Raw genomic sequence first — 27,950 nt, 5'->3', positions numbered from 1 at the left:
GTGTAAACCATTTAGGACCGACACGAGGAGCATCTTCTTCACTCAGATCATTGTGAACCTGTGGAATTCTGTACCACAGAAAGATGTGGAAGCCAGTTGGATAGATATACTCAAAAGACAGTGAGATATGGCCCTTACGGCTAAAGTGATCAAGGGGCATGGAGAGAAATCAGGAAGGGGAAGTGAAGTTGCACGCTCAGCCATGATCATATTGAATGGTGGTGCTGGCTGGAAGGGACGAATGGCCTACTCCTGCACCTACTTTCTAAGTTTCTATGTTTCTATCTTCAGAATATGAGGTGCTTTGTTGTTCTTCGCCTTTTATTAACAAAAATTAAACACTAATTGCACTATCTTTAAACTTGAATGTGCTCGTAACGTGAGCATTGGTGGTTCAGGGGTAGAATTCTCGCCTGCCACGCGGGAGACCCGGGTTCGATTCCCGACCAATGCAGTGTTTATGGAAGTATTTCCGAAAGCGTGTATTTAAAAATTAAACTTCCCGACTGTTTCAAGAGCGTACACGTAGAGGAGCGGCTGTTAAATGAGCGGGGGCACAGATATCTTTCGGTATAAAGAGCGGGAGCAGTGAGGATCGCTTGTAACGGAAGGGAGTAAAGGATTTGAGTTATTTTTCAAATAGCACGAGCAGAGGGAAGCGGCAATTTAAAAAGCGAGAACACACAGGAGTGGCTGTTTGCAGCACGGCAGCAGAGATGAGCGGGTGTTGAAAGAGCGGGAGCAAGTCTGGGCGGCAGTTTAATAAGGAGGAGCAGAAAGGAGCGGCGGTACCGTTTCCTCGAGCTGTGGCGATTTTCAATAATTCCATCAATGTAATATCTCCAACTTTGCAAATCACACCAAGCTGGGTTGCAGTGCGAGCTGCTAGGAGGCTGCAGCGGAATTGGACAGATTCGGTGGATGGCAGATGCCATATAATGAAGATAAGTGTGAGTTTATCCACTTTGGTGGCAAAACCTTGAAGGTAGAATGTTATCTGAATGTTGACCGATTTGTAAAAGCGGAGGGGTATTGAGACCTGGGTATTTTGGTACATCAGTCGTTGAAGTCATTCATACATACAGGTACAGCATGCAGTAAAGGAAGCCAAATGTCATGCTGGCCTTCATAGCGAGGAGATTAGGGTATCGGAGCATGGAGACTTGTACAGCACCTTGCTGAGACCAGACCTTGAGTATTGTGTGCAGTTATGATCATCTAATCTGAGGAAGGACATTCTTGCTTTTGAGGGAGTGTAGCGAATATTCACCAGATTGATTCCAGGGATGGCAGGACTGACATGAAGAAAGACTGGATCGACCAGGCTTATACTCGCTGGAATTTAGAAGAATGAGAGGGGAGCTCATAGAAACATTTAAAATTTGGTCGGGAATGGACAGGTTTGATGGCGTAAAAAGGTTCCCGCAGTCCGAATAAAGGAAGCCCAGTACCAGCGGTCACTGTCTAAGGATAAAGTGTAAGCCATTTAGGACCGACACGAGGAGCATCTTCTTCACTCAGATCATTGTGAACCTGTGGAATTCTGTACCACAGAAAGATGTGGAAGCCAGTTGGATAGATATACTCAAAAGACAGTGAGATATGGCCCTTACGGCTAAAGTGATCAAGGGGCATGGAGAGAAATCAGGAAGGGGAAGTGAAGTTGCATGCTCAGCCATGATCATATTGAATGGTGGTGCTGGCTGGAAGGGACGAATGGCCAACTCCTGCACCTACTTTCTAAGTTTCTATGTTTCTATCTTCAGAATATGAGGTGCTTTGTTGTTCTTCGCCTTTTATTAACAAAAATTAAACACTAATTGCACTATCTTTAAACTTGAATGTGTTCGTAACGTGAGCATTGGTGGTTCAGGGGTAGAATTCTCGCCTGCCACGCGGGAGACCCGGGTTCGATTCCCGGCCAATGCAGTGTTTATGGAAGTATTTCAGAAAGCGTGTATTTAAAAATTAAACTTCCCCGACTGTTTCAAGAGCGGACACAGAGAGGAGCGGCTGTTAAATGAGCGGGGGCACAGATATCCTTCGGTATAAAGAGCGGTAGCAGTGAGGATCGCTTGTAACGTGAGGGAGTGAAGGATTTGAGTTATTTTTCAAATAGCACGAGCAGAGGGAAGCGGCAATTTAAAAAGCGAGAACACACAGGAGTGGCTGTTTGCAGCACGGCAGCAGAGATGAGCGGGTGTTGAAAGAGCGGGAGCAAGTCTGGGCGGCAGTTTAATAAGGAGGAGCAGAAAGGAGCGGCGGTACCGTTTCCTCGAGCTGTGGCGATTTTCAATAATTCCATCAATGTAATATCTCCAACTTTGCAAATCACACCAAGCTGGGTTGCAGTGCGAGCTGCTAGGAGGCTGCAGCGGAATTGGACAGATTCGGTGGATGGCAGATGCCATATAATGAAGATAAGTGTGAGTTTATCCACTTTGGTGGCAAAACCTTGAAGGTAGAATGTTATCTGAATGTTGACCGATTTGTAAAAGCGGAGGGGTATTGAGACCTGGGTATTTTGGTACATCAGTCGTTGAAGTCATTCATACATACAGGTACAGCATGCAGTAAAGGAAGCCAAATGTCATGCTGGCCTTCATAGCGAGGAGATTAGGGTATCGGAGCATGGAGACTTGTACAGCACCTTGCTGAGACCAGACCTTGAGTATTGTGTGCAGTTATGATCATCTAATCTGAGGAAGGACATTCCTGCTTTTGAGGGAGTGTAGCGAATATTCACCAGATTGATTCCAGGGATGGCAGGACTGACATGAAGAAAGACTGGATCGACGAGGCTTATACTCGCTGGAATTTAGAAGAATGAGAGGGGAGCTCATAGAAACATTTAAAATTTGGTCGGGAATGGACAGGTTTGATGGCGTAAAAAGGTTCCCGCAGTCCGAATAAAGGAAGCCCAGTACCAGCGGTCACTGTCTAAGGATAAAGTGTAAGCCATTTAGGACCGACACGAGGAGCATCTTCTTCACTCAGATCATTGTGAACCTGTGGAATTCTGTACCACAGAAAGATGTGGAAGCCAGTTGGATAGATATACTCAAAAGACAGTGAGATATGGCCCTTACGGCTAAAGTGATCAAGGGGCATGGAGAGAAATCAGGAAGGGGAAGTGAAGTTGCATGCTCAGCCATGATCATATTGAATGGTGGTGCTGGCTGGAAGGGAAGAATGGCCTACATCTGCACCTACTTTCTAAGTTTCTATGTTTCTATCTTCAGAATATGAGGTGCCTTGTTGTTCTTCGCCTTTTATTAACAAAAATTAAACACTAATTGCACTATCTTTAAACTTGAATGTGTTCGTAATGTGAGCATTGGTGGTTCAGGGGTAGTATTCTCGCCTGCCACGCGGGAGACCCGGGTTCGATTCCCGGCCAATGCAGTGTTTATGGAAGTATTTCAGAAAGCGTGTATTTAAAAATTAAACTTCCCCGACTGTTTCAAGAGCGTACACAGAGAGGAGCGGCTGTTAAATGAGCGGGGGCACAGATATTATTCGGTATAAAGAGCGGGAGCAGTGAGGATCGCTTGTAACGTGAGGGAGTAAAGGATTCGAATTATTTTTCAAATAGCACGAGCAGAGGGAAGCGGCAATTTAAAAAGCGAGAACACACAGGAGTGGCTGTTTGCAGCACGGCAGCAGAGATGAGCGGGTGTTGAAAGAGCGGGAGCAAGTCTGGGCGGCAGTTTAATAAGGAGGAGCAGAAAGGAGCGGCGGTACCGTTTCCTCGAGCTGTGGCGATTTTCAATAATTGCATCAATGTAATATCTCAAACTTTGCAAATCACACCAAGCTGGGTTGCAGTGCGAGCTGCTAGGAGGCTGCAGCGGAATTGGACAGATTCGGTGGATGGCAGATGCCATATAATGAAGATAAGTGTGAGTTTATCCACTTTGGTGGCAAAACCTTGAAGGTAGAATGTTATCTGAATGTTGACCGATTTGTAAAAGCGGAGGGGTATTGAGACCTGGGTATTTTGGTACATCAGTCGTTGAAGTCATTCATACATACAGGTACAGCATGCAGTAAAGGAAGCCAAATGTCATGCTGGCCTTCATAGCGAGGAGATTAGGGTATCGGAGCATGGAGACTTGTACAGCACCTTGCTGAGACCAGACCTTGAGTATTGTGTGCAGTTATGATCATCTAATCTGAGGAAGGACATTCTTGCTTTTGAGGGAGTGTAGCGAATATTCACCAGATTGATTCCAGGGATGGCAGGACTGACATGAAGAAAGACTGGATCGACCAGGCTTATACTCGCTGGAATTTAGAAGAATGAGAGGGGAGCTCATAGAAACATTTAAAATTTGGTCGGGAATGGACAGGTTTGATGGCGTAAAAAGGTTCCCGCAGTCCGAATAAAGGAAGCCCAGTACCAGCGGTCACTGTCTAAGGATAAAGTGTAAGCCATTTAGGACCGACACGAGGAGCATCTTCTTCACTCAGATCATTGTGAACCTGTGGAATTCTGTACCACAGAAAGATGTGGAAGCCAGTTGGATAGATATACTCAAAAGACAGTGAGATATGGCCCTTACGGCTAAAGTGATCAAGGGGCATGGAGAGAAATCAGGAAGGGGAAGTGAAGTTGCATGCTCAGCCATGATCATATTGAATGGTGGTGCTGGCTGGAAGGGACGAATGGCCAACTCCTGCACCTACTTTCTAAGTTTCTATGTTTCTATCTTCAGAATATGAGGTGCTTTGTTGTTCTTCGCCTTTTATTAACAAAAATTAAACACTAATTGCACTATCTTTAAACTTGAATGTGTTCGTTATGTGAGCATTGGTGGTTCAGGGGTAGAATTCTCGCCTGCCACGCGGGAGACCCGGGTTCGATTCCCGGCCAATGCAGTGTTTATGGAAGTATTTCAGAAAGCGTGTATTTAAAAATTAAACTTCCCCGACTGTTTCAAGAGCGTACACAGAGAGGAGCGGCTGTTAAATGAGCGGGGGCACAGATATCCTTCGGTATAAAGAGCGGGAGCAGTGAGGATCGCTTGTAACGGAAGGGAGTAAAGGATTCGAGTTATTTTTCAAATAGCACGAGCAGAGGGAAGCGGCAATTTAAAAAGCGAGAACACACAGGAGTGGCTGTTTGCAGCACGGCAGCAGAGATGAGCGGGTGTTGAAAGAGCGGGAGCAAGTCTGGGCGGCAGTTTAATAAGGAGGAGCAGAAAGGAGCGGCGGTACCGTTTCCTCGAGCTGTGGCGATTTTCAATAATTCCATCAATGTAATATCTCCAACTTTGCAAATCACACCAAGCTGGGTTGCAGTGCGAGCTGCTAGGAGGCTGCAGCGGAATTGGACAGATTCGGTGGATGGCAGATGCCATATAATGAAGATAAGTGTGAGTTTATCCACTTTGGTGGCAAAACCTTGAAGGTAGAATGTTATCTGAATGTTGACCGATTTGTAAAAGCGGAGGGGTATTGAGACCTGGGTATTTTGGTACATCAGTCGTTGAAGTCATTCATACATACAGGTACAGCATGCAGTAAAGGAAGCCAAATGTCATGCTGGCCTTCATAGCGAGGAGATTAGGGTATCGGAGCATGGAGACTTGTACAGCACCTTGCTGAGACCAGACCTTGAGTATTGTGTGCAGTTATGATCATCTAATCTGAGGAAGGACATTCTTGCTTTTGAGGGAGTGTAGCGAATATTCACCAGATTGATTCCAGGGATGGCAGGACTGACATGAAGAAAGACTGGATCGACGAGGCTTATACTCGCTGGAATTTAGAAGAATGAGAGGGGAGCTCATAGAAACATTTAAAATTTGGTCGGGAATGGACAGGTTTGATGGCGTAAAAAGGTTCCCGCAGTCCGAATAAAGGAAGCCCAGTACCAGCGGTCACTGTCTAAGGATAAAGTGTAAGCCATTTAGGACCGACACGAGGAGCATCTTCTTCACTCAGATCATTGTGAACCTGTGGAATTCTGTACCACAGAAAGATGTGGAAGCCAGTTGGATAGATATACTCAAAAGACAGTGAGATATCGCCCTTACGGCTAAAGTGATCAAGGGGCATGGAGAGAAATCAGGAAGGGGAAGTGAAGTTGCATGCTCAGCCATGATCATATTGAATGGTGGTGCTGGCTGGAAGGGACGAATGGCCAACTCCTGCACCTACTTTCTAAGTTTCTATGTTTCTATCTTCAGAATATGAGGTGCTTTGTTGTTCTTCGCCTTTTATTAACAAAAATTAAACACTAATTGCACTATCTTTAAACTTGAATGTGTTCGTAACGTGAGCATTGGTGGTTCAGGGGTAGAATTCTCGCCTGCCACGCGGGAGACCCGGGTTCGATTCCCGGCCAATGCAGTGTTTATGGAAGTATTTCAGAAAGCGTGTATTTAAAAATTAAACTTCCCCGACTGTTTCAAGAGCGTACACAGAGAGGAGCGGCTGTTAAATGAGCGGGGGCACAGATATCCTTCGGTATAAAGAGCGGGAGCAGTGAGGATCGCTTGTAACGGAAGGGAGTAAAGGATTCGAGTTATTTTTCAAATAGCACGAGCAGAGGGAAGCGGCAATTTAAAAAGCGAGAACACACAGGAGTGGCTGTTTGCAGCACGGCAGCAGAGATGAGCGGGTGTTGAAAGAGCGGGAGCAAGTCTGGGCGGCAGTTTAATAAGGAGGAGCAGAAAGGAGCGGCGGTACCGTTTCCTCGAGCTGTGGCGATTTTCAATAATTCCATCAATGTAATATCTCCAACTTTGCAAATCACACCAAGCTGGGTTGCAGTGCGAGCTGCTAGGAGGCTGCAGCGGAATTGGACAGATTCGGTGGATGGCAGATGCCATATAATGAAGATAAGTGTGAGTTTATCCACTTTGGTGGCAAAACCTTGAAGGTAGAATGTTATCTGAATGTTGACCGATTTGTAAAAGCGGAGGGGTATTGAGACCTGGGTATTTTGGTACATCAGTCGTTGAAGTCATTCATACATACAGGTACAGCATGCAGTAAAGGAAGCCAAATGTCATGCTGGCCTTCATAGCGAGGAGATTAGGGTATCGGAGCATGGAGACTTGTACAGCACCTTGCTGAGACCAGACCTTGAGTATTGTGTGCAGTTATGATCATCTAATCTGAGGAAGGACATTCTTGCTTTTGAGGGAGTGTAGCGAATATTCACCAGATTGATTCCAGGGATGGCAGGACTGACATGAAGAAAGACTGGATCGACCAGGCTTATACTCGCTGGAATTTAGAAGAATGAGAGGGGAGCTCATAGAAACATTTAAAATTTGGTCGGGAATGGACAGGTTTGATGGCGTAAAAAGGTTCCCGCAGTCCGAATAAAGGAAGCCCAGTACCAGCGGTCACTGTCTAAGGATAAAGTGTAAGCCATTTAGGACCGACACGAGGAGCATCTTCTTCACTCAGATCATTGTGAACCTGTGGAATTCTGTACCACAGAAAGATGTGGAAGCCAGTTGGATAGATATACTCAAAAGACAGTGAGATATCGCCCTTACGGCTAAAGTGATCAAGGGGCATGGAGAGAAATCAGGAAGGGGAAGTGAAGTTGCATGCTCAGCCATGATCATATTGAATGGTGGTGCTGGCTGGAAGGGACGAATGGCCAACTCCTGCACCTACTTTCTAAGTTTCTATGTTTCTATCTTCAGAATATGAGGTGCTTTGTTGTTCTTCGCCTTTTATTAACAAAAATTAAACACTAATTGCACTATCTTTAAACTTGAATGTGTTCGTAACGTGAGCATTGGTGGTTCAGGGGTAGAATTCTCGCCTGCCACGCGGGAGACCCGGGTTCGATTCCCGGCCAATGCAGTGTTTATGGAAGTATTTCAGAAAGCGTGTATTTAAAAATTAAACTTCCCGACTGTTTCAAGAGCGTACACAGAGAGGAGCGGCTGTTAAATGAGCGGGGGCACAGATATCTTTCGGTATAAAGAGCGGTAGCAGTGAGGATCGCTTGTAACGTGAGGGAGTATAAAGGATTTGAGTTATTTTTCAAATAGCACGAGCAGAGGGAAGCGGCAATTTAAAAAGCGAGAACACACAGGAGTGGCTGTTTGCAGCACGGCAGCAGAGATGAGCGGGTGTTGAAAGAGCGGGAGCAAGTCTGGGCGGCAGTTTAATAAGGAGGAGCAGAAAGGAGCGGCGGTACCGTTTCCTCGAGCTGTGGCGATTTTCAATAATTCCATCAATGTAATATCTCCAACTTTGCAAATCACACCAAGCTGGGTTGCAGTGCGAGCTGCTAGGAGGCTGCAGCGGAATTGGACAGATTCGGTGGATGGCAGATGCCATATAATGAAGATAAGTGTGAGTTTATCCACTTTGGTGGCAAAACCTTGAAGGTAGAATGTTATCTGAATGTTGACCGATTTGTAAAAGCGGAGGGGTATTGAGACCTGGGTATTTTGGTACATCAGTCGTTGAAGTCATTCATACATACAGGTACAGCATGCAGTAAAGGAAGCCAAATGTCATGCTGGCCTTCATAGCGAGGAGATTAGGGTATCGGAGCATGGAGACTTGTACAGCACCTTGCTGAGACCAGACCTTGAGTATTGTGTGCAGTTATGATCATCTAATCTGAGGAAGGACATTCTTGCTTTTGAGGGAGTGTAGCGAATATTCACCAGATTGATTCCAGGGATGGCAGGACTGACATGAAGAAAGACTGGATCGACGAGGCTTATACTCGCTGGAATTTAGAAGAATGAGAGGGGAGCTCATAGAAACATTTAAAATTTGGTCGGGAATGGACAGGTTTGATGGCGTAAAAAGGTTCCCGCAGTCCGAATAAAGGAAGCCCAGTACCAGCGGTCACTGTCTAAGGATAAAGTGTAAGCCATTTAGGACCGACACGAGGAGCATCTTCTTCACTCAGATCATTGTGAACCTGTGGAATTCTGTACCACAGAAAGATGTGGAAGCCAGTTGGATAGATATACTCAAAAGACAGTGAGATATCGCCCTTACGGCTAAAGTGATCAAGGGGCATGGAGAGAAATCAGGAAGGGGAAGTGAAGTTGCATGCTCAGCCATGATCATATTGAATGGTGGTGCTGGCTGGAAGGGACGAATGGCCTACTCCTGCACCTACTTTCTAAGTTTCTATGTTTCTATCTTCAGAATATGAGGTGCTTTGTTGTTCTTCGCCTTTTATTAACAAAAATTAAACACTAATTGCACTATCTTTAAACTTGAATGTGTTCGTAACGTGAGCATTGGTGGTTCAGGGGTAGAATTCTCGCCTGCCACGCGGGAGACCCGGGTTCGATTCCCGGCCAATGCAGTGTTTATGGAAGTATTTCAGAAAGCGTGTATTTAAAAATTAAACTTCCCGACTGTTTCAAGAGCGTACACAGAGAGGAGCGGCTGTTAAATGAGCGGGGGCACAGATATCTTTCGGTATAAAGAGCGACAGCAGTGAGGATCGCTTGTAACGTGAGGGAGTAAAGGATTTGAGTTATTTTTCAAATAGCACGAGCAGAGGGAAGCGGCAATTTAAAAAGCGAGAACACACAGGAGTGGCTGTTTGCAGCACGGCAGCAGAGATGAGCGGGTGTTGAAAGAGCGGGAGCAAGTCTGGGCGGCAGTTTAACAAGGAGGAGCAGAAAGGAGCGGCGGTACCGTTTCCTCGAGCTGTGGCGATTTTCAATAATTCCATCAATGTAATATCTCCAACTTTGCAAATCACACCAAGCTGGGTTGCAGTGCGAGCTGCTAGGAGGCTGCAGCGGAATTGGACAGATTCGGTGGATGGCAGATGCCATATAATGAAGATAAGTGTGAGTTTATCCACTTTGGTGGCAAAACCTTGAAGGTAGAATGTTATCTGAATGTTGACCGATTTGTAAAAGCGGAGGGGTATTTAGACCTGGGTATTTTGGTACATCAGTCGTTGAAGTCATTCATACATACAGGTACAGCATGCAGTAAAGGAAGCCAAATGTCATGCTGGCCTTCATAGCGAGGAGATTAGGGTATCGGAGCATGGAGACTTGTACAGCACCTTGCTGAGACCAGACCTTGAGTATTGTGTGCAGTTATGATCATCTAATCTGAGGAAGGACATTCTTGCTTTTGAGGGAGTGTAGCGAATATTCACCAGATTGATTCCAGGGATGGCAGGACTGACATGAAGAAAGACTGGATCGACGAGGCTTATACTCGCTGGAATTTAGAAGAATGAGAGGGGAGCTCATAGAAACATTTAAAATTTGGTCGGGAATGGACAGGTTTGATGGCGTAAAAAGGTTCCCGCAGTCCGAATAAAGGAAGCCCAGTACCAGCGGTCACTGTCTAAGGATAAAGTGTAAGCCATTTAGGACCGACACGAGGAGCATCTTCTTCACTCAGATCATTGTGAACCTGTGGAATTCTGTACCACAGAAAGATGTGGAAGCCAGTTGGATAGATATACTCAAAAGACAGTGAGATATGGCCCTTACGGCTAAAGTGATCAAGGGGCATGGAGAGAAATCAGGAAGGGGAAGTGAAGTTGCATGCTCAGCCATGATCATATTGAATGGTGGTGCTGGCTGGAAGGGACGAATGGCCAACTCCTGCACCTACTTTCTAAGTTTCTATGTTTCTATCTTCAGAATATGAGGTGCTTTGTTGTTCTTCGCCTTTTATTAACAAAAATTAAACACTAATTGCACTATCTTTAAACTTGAATGTGTTCGTAACGTGAGCATTGGTGGTTCAGGGGTAGAATTCTCGCCTGCCACGCGGGAGACCCGGGTTCGATTCCCGGCCAATGCAGTGTTTATGGAAGTATTTCCGAAAGCGTGTATTTAAAAATTAAACTTCCCGACTGTTTCAAGAGCGTACACGTAGAGGAGCGGCTGTTAAATGAGCGGGGGCACAGATATCTTTCGGTATAAAGAGCGGGAGCAGTGAGGATCGCTTGTAACGTGAGGGAGTAAAGGATTTGAGTTATTTTTCAAATAGCACGAGCAGAGGGAAGAGGCAATTTAAAAAGCGAGAACACACAGGAGTGGCTGTTTGCAGCACGGCAGCAGAGATGAGCGGGTGTTGAAAGAGCAGGAGCAAGTCTGGGCGGCAGTTTAATAAGGAGGAGCAGAAAGGAGCGGCGGTACCGTTTCCTCGAGCTGTGGCGATTTTCAATAATGCCATCAATGTAATATCTCCAACTTTGCAAATCACACCAAGCTGGGTTGCAGTGCGAGCTGCTAGGAGGCTGCAGCGGAATTGGACAGATTCGGTGGATGGCAGATGCCATATAATGAAGATAAGTGTGAGTTTATCCACTTTGGTGGCAAAACCTTGAAGGTAGAATGTTATCTGAATGTTGACCGATTTGTAAAAGCGGAGGGGTATTGAGACCTGGGTATTTTGGTACATCAGTCGTTGAAGTCATTCATACATACAGGTACAGCATGCAGTAAAGGAAGCCAAATGTCATGCTGGCCTTCATAGCGAGGAGATTAGGGTATCGGAGCATGGAGACTTGTACAGCACCTTGCTGAGACCAGACCTTGAGTATTGTGTGCAGTTATGATCATCTAATCTGAGGAAGGACATTCTTGCTTTTGAGGGAGTGTAGCGAATATTCACCAGATTGATTCCAGGGATGGCAGGACTGACATGAAGAAAGACTGGATCGACGAGGCTTATACTCGCTGGAATTTAGAAGAATGAGAGGGGAGCTCATAGAAACATTTAAAATTTGGTCGGGAATGGACAGGTTTGATGGCGTAAAAAGGTTCCCGCAGTCCGAATAAAGGAAGCCCAGTACCAGCGGTCACTGTCTAAGGATAAAGTGTAAGCCATTTAGGACCGACACGAGGAGCATCTTCTTCACTCAGATCATTGTGAACCTGTGGAATTCTGTACCACAGAAAGATGTGGAAGCCAGTTGGATAGATATACTCAAAAGACAGTGAGATATGGCCCTTACGGCTAAAGTGATCAAGGGGCATGGAGAGAAATCAGGAAGGGGAAGTGAAGTTGCATGCTCAGCCATGATCATATTGAATGGTGGTGCTGGCTGGAAGGGACGAATGGCCAACTCCTGCACCTACTTTCTAAGTTTCTATGTTTCTATCTTCAGAATATGAGGTGCTTTGTTGTTCTTCGCCTTTTATTAACAAAAATTAAACACTAATTGCACTATCTTTAAACTTGAATGCGCTCGTAACGTGAGCATTGGTGGTTCAGGGGTAGAATTCTCGCCTGCCACGCGGGAGACCCGGGTTCGATTCCCGGCCAATGCAGTGTTTATGGAAGTATTTCCGAAAGCGTGTATTTAAAAATTAAACTTCCCGACTGTTTCAAGAGCGTACACAGAGAGGAGCGGCTGTTAAATGAGCGGGGGCACAGATATCTTTCGGTATAAAGAGCGGGAGCAGTGAGGATCGCTTGTAACGTGAGGGAGTAAAGGATTTGAGTTATTTTTCAAATAGCACGAGCAGAGGGAAGAGGCAATTTAAAAAGCGAGAACACACAGGAGTGGCTGTTTGCAGCACGGCAGCAGAGATGAGCGGGTGTTGAAAGAGCGGGAGCAAGTCTGGGCGGCAGTTTAATAAGGAGGAGCAGAAAGGAGCGGCGGTACCGTTTCCTCGAGCTGTGGCGATTTTCAATAATTCCATCAATGTAATATCTCCATCTTTGCAAATCACACCAAGCTGGGTTGCAGTGCGAGCTGCTAGGAGGCTGCAGCGGAATTGGACAGATTCGGTGGATGGCAGATGCCATATAATGAAGATAAGTGTGAGTTTATCCACTTTGGTGGCAAAACCTTGAAGGTAGAATGTTATCTGAATGTTGACCGATTTGTAAAAGCGGAGGGGTATTTAGACCTGGGTATTTTGGTACATCAGTCGTTGAAGTCATTCATACATACAGGTACAGCATGCAGTAAAGGAAGCCAAATGTCATGCTGGCCTTCATAGCGAGGAGATTAGGGTATCGGAGCATGGAGACTTGTACAGCACCTTGCTGAGACCAGACCTTGAGTATTGTGTGCAGTTATGATCATCTAATCTGAGGAAGGACATTCTTGCTTTTGAGGGAGTGTAGCGAATATTCACCAGATTGATTCCAGGGATGGCAGGACTGACATGAAGAAAGACTGGATCGACGAGGCTTATACTCGCTGGAATTTAGAAGAATGAGAGGGGAGCTCATAGAAACATTTAAAATTTGGTCGGGAATGGACAGGTTTGATGGCGTAAAAAGGTTCCCGCAGTCCGAATAAAGGAAGCCCAGTACCAGCGGTCACTGTCTAAGGATAAAGTGTAAGCCATTTAGGACCGACACGAGGAGCATCTTCTTCACTCAGATCATTGTGAACCTGTGGAATTCTGTACCACAGAAAGATGTGGAAGCCAGTTGGATAGATATACTCAAAAGACAGTGAGATATGGCCCTTACGGCTAAAGTGATCAAGGGGCATGGAGAGAAATCAGGAAGGGGAAGTGAAGTTGCATGCTCAGCCATGATCATATTGAATGGTGGTGCTGGCTGGAAGGGACGAATGGCCAACTCCTGCACCTACTTTCTAAGTTTCTATGTTTCTATCTTCAGAATATGAGGTGCTTTGTTGTTCTTCGCCTTTTATTAACAAAAATTAAACACTAATTGCACTATCTTTAAACTTGAATGTGTTCGTAACGTGAGCATTGGTGGTTCAGGGGTAGAATTCTCGCCTGCCACGCGGGAGACCCGGGTTCGATTCCCGGCCAATGCAGTGTTTATGGAAGTATTTCCGAAAGCGTGTATTTAAAAATTAAACTTCCCGACTGTTTCAAGAGCGTACACGTAGAGGAGCGGCTGTTAAATGAGCGGGGGCACAGATATCTTTCGGTATAAAGAGCGGGAGCAGTGAGGATCGCTTGTAACGTGAGGGAGTAAAGGATTTGAGTTATTTTTCAAATAGCACGAGCAGAGGGAAGAGGCAATTTAAAAAGCGAGAACACACAGGAGTGGCTGTTTGCAGCACGGCAGCAGAGATGAGCGGGTGTTGAAAGAGCAGGAGCAAGTCTGGGCGGCAGTTTAATAAGGAGGAGCAGAAAGGAGCGGCGGTACCGTTTCCTCGAGCTGTGGCGATTTTCAATAATGCCATCAATGTAATATCTCCAACTTTGCAAATCACACCAAGCTGGGTTGCAGTGCGAGCTGCTAGGAGGCTGCAGCGGAATTGGACAGATTCGGTGGATGGCAGATGCCATATAATGAAGATAAGTGTGAGTTTATCCACTTTGGTGGCAAAACCTTGAAGGTAGAATGTTATCTGAATGTTGACCGATTTGTAAAAGCGGAGGGGTATTGAGACCTGGGTATTTTGGTACATCAGTCGTTGAAGTCATTCATACATACAGGTACAGCATGCAGTAAAGGAAGCCAAATGTCATGCTGGCCTTCATAGCGAGGAGATTAGGGTATCGGAGCATGGAGACTTGTACAGCACCTTGCTGAGACCAGACCTTGAGTATTGTGTGCAGTTATGATCATCTAATCTGAGGAAGGACATTCTTGCTTTTGAGGGAGTGTAGCGAATATTCACCAGATTGATTCCAGGGATGGCAGGACTGACATGAAGAAAGACTGGATCGACGAGGCTTATACTCGCTGGAATTTAGAAGAATGAGAGGGGAGCTCATAGAAACATTTAAAATTTGGTCGGGAATGGACAGGTTTGATGGCGTAAAAAGGTTCCCGCAGTCCGAATAAAGGAAGCCCAGTACCAGCGGTCACTGTCTAAGGATAAAGTGTAAGCCATTTAGGACCGACACGAGGAGCATCTTCTTCACTCAGATCATTGTGAACCTGTGGAATTCTGTACCACAGAAAGATGTGGAAGCCAGTTGGATAGATATACTCAAAAGACAGTGAGATATGGCCCTTACGGCTAAAGTGATCAAGGGGCATGGAGAGAAATCAGGAAGGGGAAGTGAAGTTGCATGCTCAGCCATGATCATATTGAATGGTGGTGCTGGCTGGAAGGGACGAATGGCCAACTCCTGCACCTACTTTCTAAGTTTCTATGTTTCTATCTTCAGAATATGAGGTGCTTTGTTGTTCTTCGCCTTTTATTAACAAAAATTAAACACTAATTGCACTATCTTTAAACTTGAATGCGCTCGTAACGTGAGCATTGGTGGTTCAGGGGTAGAATTCTCGCCTGCCACGCGGGAGACCCGGGTTCGATTCCCGGCCAATGCAGTGTTTATGGAAGTATTTCCGAAAGCGTGTATTTAAAAATTAAACTTCCCGACTGTTTCAAGAGCGTACACAGAGAGGAGCGGCTGTTAAATGAGCGGGGGCACAGATATCTTTCGGTATAAAGAGCGGGAGCAGTGAGGATCGCTTGTAACGTGAGGGAGTAAAGGATTTGAGTTATTTTTCAAATAGCACGAGCAGAGGGAAGAGGCAATTTAAAAAGCGAGAACACACAGGAGTGGCTGTTTGCAGCACGGCAGCAGAGATGAGCGGGTGTTGAAAGAGCGGGAGCAAGTCTGGGCGGCAGTTTAATAAGGAGGAGCAGAAAGGAGCGGCGGTACCGTTTCCTCGAGCTGTGGCGATTTTCAATAATTCCATCAATGTAATATCTCCATCTTTGCAAATCACACCAAGCTGGGTTGCAGTGCGAGCTGCTAGGAGGCTGCAGCGGAATTGGACAGATTCGGTGGATGGCAGATGCCATATAATGAAGATAAGTGTGAGTTTATCCACTTTGGTGGCAAAACCTTGAAGGTAGAATGTTATCTGAATGTTGACCGATTTGTAAAAGCGGAGGGGTATTGAGACCTGGGTATTTTGGTACATCAGTCGTTGAAGTCATTCATACATACAGGTACAGCATGCAGTAAAGGAAGCCAAATGTCATGCTGGCCTTCATAGCGAGGAGATTAGGGTATCGGAGCATGGAGACTTGTACAGCACCTTGCTGAGACCAGACCTTGAGTATTGTGTGCAGTTATGATCATCTAATCTGAGGAAGGACATTCTTGCTTTTGAGGGAGTGTAGCGAATATTCACCAGATTGATTCCAGGGATGGCAGGACTGACATGAAGAAAGACTGGATCGACGAGGCTTATACTCGCTGGAATTTAGAAGAATGAGAGGGGAGCTCATAGAAACATTTAAAATTTGGTCGGGAATGGACAGGTTTGATGGCGTAAAAAGGTTCCCGCAGTCCGAATAAAGGAAGCCCAGTACCAGCGGTCACTGTCTAAGGATAAAGTGTAAACCATTTAGGACCGACACGAGGAGCATCTTCTTCACTCAGATCATTGTGAACCTGTGGAATTCTGTACCACAGAAAGATGTGGAAGCCAGTTGGATAGATATACTCAAAAGACAGTGAGATATGGCCCTTACGGCTAAAGTGATCAAGGGGCATGGAGAGAAATCAGGAAGGGGAAGTGAAGTTGCATGCTCAGCCATGATCATATTGAATGGTGGTGCTGGCTGGAAGGGACAAATGGCCTACTCCTGCACCTACTTTCTAAGTTTCTATGTTTCTATCTTCAGAATATGAGGTGCTTTGTTGTTCTTCGCCTTTTATTAACAAAAATTAAACACTAATTGCACTATCTTTAAACTTGAATGTGTTCGTAACGTGAGCATTGGTGGTTCAGGGGTAGAATTCTCGCCTGCCACGCGGGAGACCCGGGTTCGATTCCCGGCCAATGCAGTGTTTATGGAAGTATTTCAGAAAGCGTGTATTTAAAAATTAAACTTCCCGACTGTTTCAAGAGCGTACACAGAGAGGAGCGGGGGCACAGATATCTTTCGGTATAAAGAGCGACAGCAGTGAGGATCGCTTGTAACGTGAGGGAGTAAAGGATTTGAGTTATTTTTCAAATAGCACGAGCAGAGGGAAGCGGCAATTTAAAAAGCGAGAACACACAGGAGTGGCTGTTTGCAGCACGGCAGCAGAGATGAGCGGGTGTTGAAAGAGCGGGAGCAAGTCTGGGCGGCAGTTTAATAAGGAGGAGCAGAAAGGAGCGGCGGTACCGTTTCCTCGAGCTGTGGCGATTTTCAATAATTCCATCAATGTAATATCTCCAACTTTGCAAATCACACCAAGCTGGGTTGCAGTGCGAGCTGCTAGGAGGCTGCAGCGGAATTGGACAGATTCGGTGGATGGCAGATGCCATATAATGAAGATAAGTGTGAGTTTATCCACTTTGGTGGCAAAACCTTGAAGGTAGAATGTTATCTGAATGTTGACCGATTTGTAAAAGCGGAGGGGTATTGAGACCTGGGTATTTTGGTACATCAGTCGTTGAAGTCATTCATACATACAGGTACAGCATGCAGTAAAGGAAGCCAAATGTCATGCTGGCCTTCATAGCGAGGAGATTAGGGTATCGGAGCATGGAGACTTGTACAGCACCTTGCTGAGACCAGACCTTGAGTATTGTGTGCAGTTATGATCATCTAATCTGAGGAAGGACATTCTTGCTTTTGAGGGAGTGTAGCGAATATTCACCAGATTGATTCCAGGGATGGCAGGACTGACATGAAGAAAGACTGGATCGACGAGGCTTATACTCGCTGGAATTTAGAAGAATGAGAGGGGAGCTCATAGAAACATTTAAAATTTGGTCGGGAATGGACAGGTTTGATGGCGTAAAAAGGTTCCCGCAGTCGGAATAAAGGAAGCCCAGTACCAGCGGTCACTGTCTAAGGATAAAGTGTAAGCCATTTAGGACCGACACGAGGAGCATCTTCTTCACTCAGATCATTGTGAACCTGTGGAATTCTGTACCACAGAAAGATGTGGAAGCCAGTTGGATAGATATACTCAAAAGACAGTGAGATATGGCCCTTACGGCTAAAGTGATCAAGGGGCATGGAGAGAAATCAGGAAGGGGAAGTGAAGTTGCATGCTCAGCCATGATCATATTGAATGGTGGTGCTGGCTGGAAGGGACGAATGGCCAACTCCTGCACCTACTTTCTAAGTTTCTATGTTTCTATCTTCAGAATATGAGGTGCTTTGTTGTTCTTCGCCTTTTATTAACAAAAATTAAACACTAATTGCACTATCTTTAAACTTGAATGTGCTTGTAACGTGAGCATTGGTGGTTCAGGGGTAGAATTCTCGCCTGCCACGCGGGAGACCCGGGTTCGATTCCCGGCCAATGCAGTGTTTATGGAAGTATTTCCGAAAGCGTGTATTTAAAAATTAAACTTCCCGACTGTTTCAAGAGCGTACACAGAGAGGAGCGGCTGTTAAATGAGCGGGGGCACAGATATCTTTCGGTATAAAGAGCGGGAGCAGTGAGGATCGCTTGTAACGTGAGGGAGTAAAGGATTTGAGTTATTTTTCAAATAGCACGAGCAGAGGGAAGAGGCAATTTAAAAAGCGAGAACACACAGGAGTGGCTGTTTGCAGCACGGCAGCAGAGATGAGCGGGTGTTGAAAGAGCGGGAGCAAGTCTGGGCGGCAGTTTAATAAGGAGGAGCAGAAAGGAGCGGCGGTACCGTTTCCTCGAGCTGTGGCGATTTTCAATAATTCCATCAATGTAATATCTCCATCTTTGCAAATCACACCAAGCTGGGTTGCAGTGCGAGCTGCTAGGAGGCTGCAGCGGAATTGGACAGATTCGGTGGATGGCAGATGCCATATAATGAAGATAAGTGTGAGTTTATCCACTTTGGTGGCAAAACCTTGAAGGTAGAATGTTATCTGAATGTTGACCGATTTGTAAAAGCGGAGGGGTATTGAGACCTGGGTATTTTGGTACATCAGTCGTTGAAGTCATTCATACATACAGGTACAGCATGCAGTAAAGGAAGCCAAATGTCATGCTGGCCTTCATAGCGAGGAGATTAGGGTATCGGAGCATGGAGACTTGTACAGCACCTTGCTGAGACCAGACCTTGAGTATTGTGTGCAGTTATGATCATCTAATCTGAGGAAGGACATTCTTGCTTTTGAGGGAGTGTAGCGAATATTCACCAGATTGATTCCAGGGATGGCAGGACTGACATGAAGAAAGACTGGATCGACGAGGCTTATACTCGCTGGAATTTAGAAGAATGAGAGGGGAGCTCATAGAAACATTTAAAATTTGGTCGGGAATGGACAGGTTTGATGGCGTAAAAAGGTTCCCGCAGTCCGAATAAAGGAAGCCCAGTACCAGCGGTCACTGTCTAAGGATAAAGTGTAAACCATTTAGGACCGACACGAGGAGCATCTTCTTCACTCAGATCATTGTGAACCTGTGGAATTCTGTACCACAGAAAGATGTGGAAGCCAGTTGGATAGATATACTCAAAAGACAGTGAGATATGGCCCTTACGGCTAAAGTGATCAAGGGGCATGGAGAGAAATCAGGAAGGGGAAGTGAAGTTGCATGCTCAGCCATGATCATATTGAATGGTGGTGCTGGCTGGAAGGGACAAATGGCCTACTCCTGCACCTACTTTCTAAGTTTCTATGTTTCTATCTTCAGAATATGAGGTGCTTTGTTGTTCTTCGCCTTTTATTAACAAAAATTAAACACTAATTGCACTATCTTTAAACTTGAATGTGTTCGTAACGTGAGCATTGGTGGTTCAGGGGTAGAATTCTCGCCTGCCACGCGGGAGACCCGGGTTCGATTCCCGGCCAATGCAGTGTTTATGGAAGTATTTCAGAAAGCGTGTATTTAAAAATTAAACTTCCCGACTGTTTCAAGAGCGTACACAGAGAGGAGCGGCTGTTAAATGAGCGGGGGCACAGATATCTTTCGGTATAAAGAGCGACAGCAGTGAGGATCGCTTGTAACATGAGGGAGTAAAGGATTTGAGTTATTTTTCAAATAGCACGAGCAGAGGGAAGCGGCAATTTAAAAAGCGAGAACACACAGGAGTGGCTGTTTGCAGCACGGCAGCAGAGATGAGCGGGTGTTGAAAGAGCGGGAGCAAGTCTGGGCGGCAGTTTAATAAGGAGGAGCAGAAAGGAGCGGCGGTACCGTTTCCTCGAGCTGTGGCGATTTTCAATAATTCCATCAATGTAATATCTCCAACTTTGCAAATCACACCAAGCTGGGTTGCAGTGCGAGCTGCTAGGAGGCTGCAGCGGAATTGGACAGATTCGGTGGATGGCAGATGCCATATAATGAAGATAAGTGTGAGTTTATCCACTTTGGTGGCAAAACCTTGAAGGTAGAATGTTATCTGAATGTTGACCGATTTGTAAAAGCGGAGGGGTATTGAGACCTGGGTATTTTGGTACATCAGTCGTTGAAGTCATTCATACATACAGGTACAGCATGCAGTAAAGGAAGCCAAATGTCATGCTGGCCTTCATAGCGAGGAGATTAGGGTATCGGAGCATGGAGACTTGTACAGCACCTTGCTGAGACCTTGAGTATTGTGTGCAGTTATGATCATCTAATCTGAGGAAGGACATTCTTGCTTTTGAGGGAGTGTAGCGAATATTCACCAGATTGATTCCAGGGATGGCAGGACTGACATGAAGAAAGACTGGATCGACGAGGCTTATACTCGCTGGAATTTAGAAGAATGAGAGGGGAGCTCATAGAAACATTTAAAATTTGGTCGGGAATGGACAGGTTTGATGGCGTAAAAAGGTTCCCGCAGTCCGAATAAAGGAAGCCCAGTACCAGCGGTCACTGTCTAAGGATAAAGTGTAAGCCATTTAGGACCGACACGAGGAGCATCTTCTTCACTCAGATCATTGTGAACCTGTGGAATTCTGTACCACAGAAAGATGTGGAAGCCAGTTGGATAGATATACTCAAAAGACAGTGAGATATGGCCCTTACGGCTAAAGTGATCAAGGGGCATGGAGAGAAATCAGGAAGGGGAAGTGAAGTTGCATGCTCAGCCATGATCATATTGAATGGTGGTGCTGGCTGGAAGGGACGAATGGCCAACTCCTGCACCTACTTTCTAAGTTTCTATGTTTCTATCTTCAGAATATGAGGTGCTTTGTTGTTCTTCGCCTTTTATTAACAAAAATTAAACACTAATTGCACTATCTTTAAACTTGAATGCGCTCGTAACGTGAGCATTGGTGGTTCAGGGGTAGAATTCTCGCCTGCCACGCGGGAGACCCGGGTTCGATTCCCGGCCAATGCAGTGTTTATGGAAGTATTTCCGAAAGCGTGTATTTAAAAATTAAACTTCCCGACTGTTTCAAGAGCGTACACGTAGAGGAGCGGCTGTTAAATGAGCGGGGGCACAGATATCTTTCGGTATAAAGAGCGGGAGCAGTGAGGATCGCTTGTAACGTGAGGGAGTAAAGGATTTGAGTTATTTTTCAAATAGCACGAGCAGAGGGAAGAGGCAATTTAAAAAGCGAGAACACACAGGAGTGGCTGTTTGCAGCACGGCAGCAGAGATGAGCGGGTGTTGAAAGAGCAGGAGCAAGTCTGGGCGGCAGTTTAATAAGGAGGAGCAGAAAGGAGCGGCGGTACCGTTTCCTCGAGCTGTGGCGATTTTCAATAATGCCATCAATGTAATATCTCCAACTTTGCAAATCACACCAAGCTGGGTTGCAGTGCGAGCTGCTAGGAGGCTGCAGCGGAATTGGACAGATTCGGTGGATGGCAGATGCCATATAATGAAGATAAGTGTGAGTTTATCCACTTTGGTGGCAAAACCTTGAAGGTAGAATGTTATCTGAATGTTGACCGATTTGTAAAAGCGGAGGGGTATTGAGACCTGGGTATTTTGGTACATCAGTCGTTGAAGTCATTCATACATACAGGTACAGCATGCAGTAAAGGAAGCCAAATGTCATGCTGGCCTTCATAGCGAGGAGATTAGGGTATCGGAGCATGGAGACTTGTACAGCACCTTGCTGAGACCAGACCTTGAGTATTGTGTGCAGTTATGATCATCTAATCTGAGGAAGGACATTCTTGCTTTTGAGGGAGTGTAGCGAATATTCACCAGATTGATTCCAGGGATGGCAGGACTGACATGAAGAAAGACTGGATCGACGAGGCTTATACTCGCTGGAATTTAGAAGAATGAGAGGGGAGCTCATAGAAACATTTAAAATTTGGTCGGGAATGGACAGGTTTGATGGCGTAAAAAGGTTCCCGCAGTCGGAATAAAGGAAGCCCAGTACCAGCGGTCACTGTCTAAGGATAAAGTGTAAGCCATTTAGGACCGACACGAGGAGCATCTTCTTCACTCAGATCATTGTGAACCTGTGGAATTCTGTACCACAGAAAGATGTGGAAGCCAGTTGGATAGATATACTCAAAAGACAGTGAGATATGGCCCTTACGGCTAAAGTGATCAAGGGGCATGGAGAGAAATCAGGAAGGGGAAGTGAAGTTGCATGCTCAGCCATGATCATATTGAATGGTGGTGCTGGCTGGAAGGGACGAATGGCCAACTCCTGCACCTACTTTCTAAGTTTCTATGTTTCTATCTTCAGAATATGAGGTGCTTTGTTGTTCTTCGCCTTTTATTAACAAAAATTAAACACTAATTGCACTATCTTTAAACTTGAATGCGCTCGTAACGTGAGCATTGGTGGTTCAGGGGTAGAATTCTCGCCTGCCACGCGGGAGACCCGGGTTCGATTCCCGGCCAATGCAGTGTTTATGGAAGTATTTCCGAAAGCGTGTATTTAAAAATTAAACTTCCCGACTGTTTCAAGAGCGTACACAGAGAGGAGCGGCTGTTAAATGAGCGGGGGCACAGATATCTTTCGGTATAAAGAGCGGGAGCAGTGAGGATCGCTTGTAACGTGAGGGAGTAAAGGATTTGAGTTATTTTTCAAATAGCACGAGCAGAGGGAAGAGGCAATTTAAAAAGCGAGAACACACAGGAGTGGCTGTTTGCAGCACGGCAGCAGAGATGAGCGGGTGTTGAAAGAGCGGGAGCAAGTCTGGGCGGCAGTTTAATAAGGAGGAGCAGAAAGGAGCGGCGGTACCGTTTCCTCGAGCTGTGGCGATTTTCAATAATTCCATCAATGTAATATCTCCATCTTTGCAAATCACACCAAGCTGGGTTGCAGTGCGAGCTGCTAGGAGGCTGCAGCGGAATTGGACAGATTCGGTGGATGGCAGATGCCATATAATGAAGATAAGTGTGAGTTTATCCACTTTGGTGGCAAAACCTTGAAGGTAGAATGTTATCTGAATGTTGACCGATTTGTAAAAGCGGAGGGGTATTTAGACCTGGGTATTTTGGTACATCAGTCGTTGAAGTCATTCATACATACAGGTACAGCATGCAGTAAAGGAAGCCAAATGTCATGCTGGCCTTCATAGCGAGGAGATTAGGGTATCGGAGCATGGAGACTTGTACAGCACCTTGCTGAGACCAGACCTTGAGTATTGTGTGCAGTTATGATCATCTAATCTGAGGAAGGACATTCTTGCTTTTGAGGGAGTGTAGCGAATATTCACCAGATTGATTCCAGGGATGGCAGGACTGACATGAAGAAAGACTGGATCGACGAGGCTTATACTCGCTGGAATTTAGAAGAATGAGAGGGGAGCTCATAGAAACATTTAAAATTTGGTCGGGAATGGACAGGTTTGATGGCGTAAAAAGGTTCCCGCAGTCCGAATAAAGGAAGCCCAGTACCAGCGGTCACTGTCTAAGGATAAAGTGTAAGCCATTTAGGACCGACACGAGGAGCATCTTCTTCACTCAGATCATTGTGAACCTGTGGAATTCTGTACCACAGAAAGATGTGGAAGCCAGTTGGATAGATATACTCAAAAGACAGTGAGATATGGCCCTTACGGCTAAAGTGATCAAGGGGCATGGAGAGAAATCAGGAAGGGGAAGTGAAGTTGCATGCTCAGCCATGATCATATTGAATGGTGGTGCTGGCTGGAAGGGACGAATGGCCAACTCCTGCACCTACTTTCTAAGTTTCTATGTTTCTATCTTCAGAATATGAGGTGCTTTGTTGTTCTTCGCCTTTTATTAACAAAAATTAAACACTAATTGCACTATCTTTAAACTTGAATGTGTTCGTAACGTGAGCATTGGTGGTTCAGGGGTAGAATTCTCGCCTGCCACGCGGGAGACCCGGGTTCGATTCCCGGCCAATGCAGTGTTTATGGAAGTATTTCAGAAAGCGTGTATTTAAAAATTAAACTTCCCGACTGTTTCAAGAGCGTACACGTAGAGGAGCGGCTGTTAAATGAGCGGGGGCACAGATATCTTTCGGTATAAAGAGCGGGAGCAGTGAGGATCGCTTGTAACGTGAGGGAGTAAAGGATTTGAGTTATTTTTCAAATAGCACGAGCAGAGGGAAGAGGCAATTTAAAAAGCGAGAACACACAGGAGTGGCTGTTTGCAGCACGGCAGCAGAGATGAGCGGGTGTTGAAAGAGCAGGAGCAAGTCTGGGCGGCAGTTTAATAAGGAGGAGCAGAAAGGAGCGGCGGTACCGTTTCCTCGAGCTGTGGCGATTTTCAATAATGCCATCAATGTAATATCTCCAACTTTGCAAATCACACCAAGCTGGGTTGCAGTGCGAGCTGCTAGGAGGCTGCAGCGGAATTGGACAGATTCGGTGGATGGCAGATGCCATATAATGAAGATAAGTGTGAGTTTATCCACTTTGGTGGCAAAACCTTGAAGGTAGAATGTTATCTGAATGTTGACCGATTTGTAAAAGCGGAGGGGTATTGAGACCTGGGTATTTTGGTACATCAGTCGTTGAAGTCATTCATACATACAGGTACAGCATGCAGTAAAGGAAGCCAAATGTCATGCTGGCCTTCATAGCGAGGAGATTAGGGTATCGGAGCATGGAGACTTGTACAGCACCTTGCTGAGACCAGACCTTGAGTATTGTGTGCAGTTATGATCATCTAATCTGAGGAAGGACATTCTTGCTTTTGAGGGAGTGTAGCGAATATTCACCAGATTGATTCCAGGGATGGCAGGACTGACATGAAGAAAGACTGGATCGACGAGGCTTATACTCGCTGGAATTTAGAAGAATGAGAGGGGAGCTCATAGAAACATTTAAAATTTGGTCGGGAATGGACAGGTTTGATGGCGTAAAAAGGTTCCCGCAGTCCGAATAAAGGAAGCCCAGTACCAGCGGTCACTGTCTAAGGATAAAGTGTAAGCCATTTAGGACCGACACGAGGAGCATCTTCTTCACTCAGATCATTGTGAACCTGTGGAATTCTGTACCACAGAAAGATGTGGAAGCCAGTTGGATAGATATACTCAAAAGACAGTGAGATATGGCCCTTACGGCTAAAGTGATCAAGGGGCATGGAGAGAAATCAGGAAGGGGAAGTGAAGTTGCATGCTCAGCCATGATCATATTGAATGGTGGTGCTGGCTGGAAGGGACGAATGGCCAACTCCTGCACCTACTTTCTAAGTTTCTATGTTTCTATCTTCAGAATATGAGGTGCTTTGTTGTTCTTCGCCTTTTATTAACAAAAATTAAACACTAATTGCACTATCTTTAAACTTGAATGCGCTCGTAACGTGAGCATTGGTGGTTCAGGGGTAGAATTCTCGCCTGCCACGCGGGAGACCCGGGTTCGATTCCCGGCCAATGCAGTGTTTATGGAAGTATTTCCGAAAGCGTGTATTTAAAAATTAAACTTCCCGACTGTTTCAAGAGCGTACACAGAGAGGAGCGGCTGTTAAATGAGCGGGGGCACAGATATCTTTCGGTATAAAGAGCGGGAGCAGTGAGGATCGCTTGTAACGTGAGGGAGTAAAGGATTTGAGTTATTTTTCAAATAGCACGAGCAGAGGGAAGAGGCAATTTAAAAAGCGAGAACACACAGGAGTGGCTGTTTGCAGCACGGCAGCAGAGATGAGCGGGTGTTGAAAGAGCGGGAGCAAGTCTGGGCGGCAGTTTAATAAGGAGGAGCAGAAAGGAGCGGCGGTACCGTTTCCTCGAGCTGTGGCGATTTTCAATAATTCCATCAATGTAATATCTCCATCTTTGCAAATCACACCAAGCTGGGTTGCAGTGCGAGCTGCTAGGAGGCTGCAGCGGAATTGGACAGATTCGGTGGATGGCAGATGCCATATAATGAAGATAAGTGTGAGTTTATCCACTTTGGTGGCAAAACCTTGAAGGTAGAATGTTATCTGAATGTTGACCGATTTGTAAAAGCGGAGGGGTATTGAGACCTGGGTATTTTGGTACATCAGTCGTTGAAGTCATTCATACATACAGGTACAGCATGCAGTAAAGGAAGCCAAATGTCATGCTGGCCTTCATAGCGAGGAGATTAGGGTATCGGAGCATGGAGACTTGTACAGCACCTTGCTGAGACCAGACCTTGAGTATTGTGTGCAGTTATGATCATCTAATCTGAGGAAGGACATTCTTGCTTTTGAGGGAGTGTAGCGAATATTCACCAGATTGATTCCAGGGATGGCAGGACTGACATGAAGAAAGACTGGATCGACGAGGCTTATACTCGCTGGAATTTAGAAGAATGAGAGGGGAGCTCATAGAAACATTTAAAATTTGGTCGGGAATGGACAGGTTTGATGGCGTAAAAAGGTTCCCGCAGTCCGAATAAAGGAAGCCCAGTACCAGCGGTCACTGTCTAAGGATAAAGTGTAAACCATTTAGGACCGACACGAGGAGCATCTTCTTCACTCAGATCATTGTGAACCTGTGGAATTCTGTACCACAGAAAGATGTGGAAGCCAGTTGGATAGATATACTCAAAAGACAGTGAGATATGGCCCTTACGGCTAAAGTGATCAAGGGGCATGGAGAGAAATCAGGAAGGGGAAGTGAAGTTGCATGCTCAGCCATGATCATATTGAATGGTGGTGCTGGCTGGAAGGGACAAATGGCCTACTCCTGCACCTACTTTCTAAGTTTCTATGTTTCTATCTTCAGAATATGAGGTGCTTTGTTGTTCTTCGCCTTTTATTAACAAAAATTAAACACTAATTGCACTATCTTTAAACTTGAATGTGTTCGTAACGTGAGCATTGGTGGTTCAGGGGTAGAATTCTCGCCTGCCACGCGGGAGACCCGGGTTCGATTCCCGGCCAATGCAGTGTTTATGGAAGTATTTCAGAAAGCGTGTATTTAAAAATTAAACTTCCCGACTGTTTCAAGAGCGTACACAGAGAGGAGCGGGGGCACAGATATCTTTCGGTATAAAGAGCGACAGCAGTGAGGATCGCTTGTAACGTGAGGGAGTAAAGGATTTGAGTTATTTTTCAAATAGCACGAGCAGAGGGAAGCGGCAATTTAAAAAGCGAGAACACACAGGAGTGGCTGTTTGCAGCACGGCAGCAGAGATGAGCGGGTGTTGAAAGAGCGGGAGCAAGTCTGGGCGGCAGTTTAATAAGGAGGAGCAGAAAGGAGCGGCGGTACCGTTTCCTCGAGCTGTGGCGATTTTCAATAATTCCATCAATGTAATATCTCCAACTTTGCAAATCACACCAAGCTGGGTTGCAGTGCGAGCTGCTAGGAGGCTGCAGCGGAATTGGACAGATTCGGTGGATGGCAGATGCCATATAATGAAGATAAGTGTGAGTTTATCCACTTTGGTGGCAAAACCTTGAAGGTAGAATGTTATCTGAATGTTGACCGATTTGTAAAAGCGGAGGGGTATTGAGACCTGGGTATTTTGGTACATCAGTCGTTGAAGTCATTCATACATACAGGTACAGCATGCAGTAAAGGAAGCCAAATGTCATGCTGGCCTTCATAGCGAGGAGATTAGGGTATCGGAGCATGGAGACTTGTACAGCACCTTGCTGAGACCAGACCTTGAGTATTGTGTGCAGTTATGATCATCTAATCTGAGGAAGGACATTCTTGCTTTTGAGGGAGTGTAGCGAATATTCACCAGATTGATTCCAGGGATGGCAGGACTGACATGAAGAAAGACTGGATCGACGAGGCTTATACTCGCTGGAATTTAGAAGAATGAGAGGGGAGCTCATAGAAACATTTAAAATTTGGTCGGGAATGGACAGGTTTGATGGCGTAAAAAGGTTCCCGCAGT

General features: G+C 45.7%; 19 non-coding genes across 19 annotated transcripts; all 19 read left to right on the top strand.

Moving 5' to 3' along the window:
* Positions 1 to 383: 383 nt before the first annotated feature.
* On the top strand, positions 384 to 454 carry trnag-gcc (transfer RNA glycine (anticodon GCC)). The gene has a single exon. It is a non-coding gene; the product is annotated as a tRNA-Gly (tRNA).
* Positions 455 to 1,858: 1,404 nt separating this feature from the next.
* trnag-gcc (transfer RNA glycine (anticodon GCC)) lies at positions 1,859 to 1,929 on the top strand. The gene has a single exon. It is a non-coding gene; the product is annotated as a tRNA-Gly (tRNA).
* A 1,405-nt stretch (positions 1,930 to 3,334) lies between these two features.
* On the top strand, positions 3,335 to 3,405 carry trnag-gcc (transfer RNA glycine (anticodon GCC)). The gene has a single exon. It is a non-coding gene; the product is annotated as a tRNA-Gly (tRNA).
* A 1,405-nt stretch (positions 3,406 to 4,810) lies between these two features.
* trnag-gcc (transfer RNA glycine (anticodon GCC)) lies at positions 4,811 to 4,881 on the top strand. Its single transcript has one exon. It is a non-coding gene; the product is annotated as a tRNA-Gly (tRNA).
* Positions 4,882 to 6,286: 1,405 nt separating this feature from the next.
* Positions 6,287 to 6,357, top strand: trnag-gcc (transfer RNA glycine (anticodon GCC)). The gene has a single exon. It is a non-coding gene; the product is annotated as a tRNA-Gly (tRNA).
* Positions 6,358 to 7,762: 1,405 nt separating this feature from the next.
* Positions 7,763 to 7,833, top strand: trnag-gcc (transfer RNA glycine (anticodon GCC)). The gene has a single exon. It is a non-coding gene; the product is annotated as a tRNA-Gly (tRNA).
* Positions 7,834 to 9,239: 1,406 nt separating this feature from the next.
* On the top strand, positions 9,240 to 9,310 carry trnag-gcc (transfer RNA glycine (anticodon GCC)). Its single transcript has one exon. It is a non-coding gene; the product is annotated as a tRNA-Gly (tRNA).
* A 1,404-nt stretch (positions 9,311 to 10,714) lies between these two features.
* trnag-gcc (transfer RNA glycine (anticodon GCC)) lies at positions 10,715 to 10,785 on the top strand. The gene has a single exon. It is a non-coding gene; the product is annotated as a tRNA-Gly (tRNA).
* Positions 10,786 to 12,189: 1,404 nt separating this feature from the next.
* Positions 12,190 to 12,260, top strand: trnag-gcc (transfer RNA glycine (anticodon GCC)). The gene has a single exon. It is a non-coding gene; the product is annotated as a tRNA-Gly (tRNA).
* A 1,404-nt stretch (positions 12,261 to 13,664) lies between these two features.
* trnag-gcc (transfer RNA glycine (anticodon GCC)) lies at positions 13,665 to 13,735 on the top strand. The gene has a single exon. It is a non-coding gene; the product is annotated as a tRNA-Gly (tRNA).
* Positions 13,736 to 15,139: 1,404 nt separating this feature from the next.
* On the top strand, positions 15,140 to 15,210 carry trnag-gcc (transfer RNA glycine (anticodon GCC)). The gene has a single exon. It is a non-coding gene; the product is annotated as a tRNA-Gly (tRNA).
* Positions 15,211 to 16,614: 1,404 nt separating this feature from the next.
* trnag-gcc (transfer RNA glycine (anticodon GCC)) lies at positions 16,615 to 16,685 on the top strand. The gene has a single exon. It is a non-coding gene; the product is annotated as a tRNA-Gly (tRNA).
* A 1,389-nt stretch (positions 16,686 to 18,074) lies between these two features.
* trnag-gcc (transfer RNA glycine (anticodon GCC)) lies at positions 18,075 to 18,145 on the top strand. The gene has a single exon. It is a non-coding gene; the product is annotated as a tRNA-Gly (tRNA).
* Positions 18,146 to 19,549: 1,404 nt separating this feature from the next.
* Positions 19,550 to 19,620, top strand: trnag-gcc (transfer RNA glycine (anticodon GCC)). Its single transcript has one exon. It is a non-coding gene; the product is annotated as a tRNA-Gly (tRNA).
* A 1,399-nt stretch (positions 19,621 to 21,019) lies between these two features.
* Positions 21,020 to 21,090, top strand: trnag-gcc (transfer RNA glycine (anticodon GCC)). The gene has a single exon. It is a non-coding gene; the product is annotated as a tRNA-Gly (tRNA).
* Positions 21,091 to 22,494: 1,404 nt separating this feature from the next.
* trnag-gcc (transfer RNA glycine (anticodon GCC)) lies at positions 22,495 to 22,565 on the top strand. Its single transcript has one exon. It is a non-coding gene; the product is annotated as a tRNA-Gly (tRNA).
* Positions 22,566 to 23,969: 1,404 nt separating this feature from the next.
* Positions 23,970 to 24,040, top strand: trnag-gcc (transfer RNA glycine (anticodon GCC)). Its single transcript has one exon. It is a non-coding gene; the product is annotated as a tRNA-Gly (tRNA).
* A 1,404-nt stretch (positions 24,041 to 25,444) lies between these two features.
* Positions 25,445 to 25,515, top strand: trnag-gcc (transfer RNA glycine (anticodon GCC)). Its single transcript has one exon. It is a non-coding gene; the product is annotated as a tRNA-Gly (tRNA).
* Positions 25,516 to 26,919: 1,404 nt separating this feature from the next.
* Positions 26,920 to 26,990, top strand: trnag-gcc (transfer RNA glycine (anticodon GCC)). Its single transcript has one exon. It is a non-coding gene; the product is annotated as a tRNA-Gly (tRNA).
* Positions 26,991 to 27,950: the final 960 nt, after the last annotated feature.

This window comes from Pristiophorus japonicus, unplaced genomic scaffold (assembly GCF_044704955.1).
Source record: "Pristiophorus japonicus isolate sPriJap1 unplaced genomic scaffold, sPriJap1.hap1 HAP1_SCAFFOLD_270, whole genome shotgun sequence".
NCBI lineage: Eukaryota > Metazoa > Chordata > Chondrichthyes > Pristiophoridae > Pristiophorus > Pristiophorus japonicus.
The sequence above is the reverse complement of the archived record's forward strand: the minus strand, read 5'-3'. Positions and strand labels throughout refer to the sequence as shown.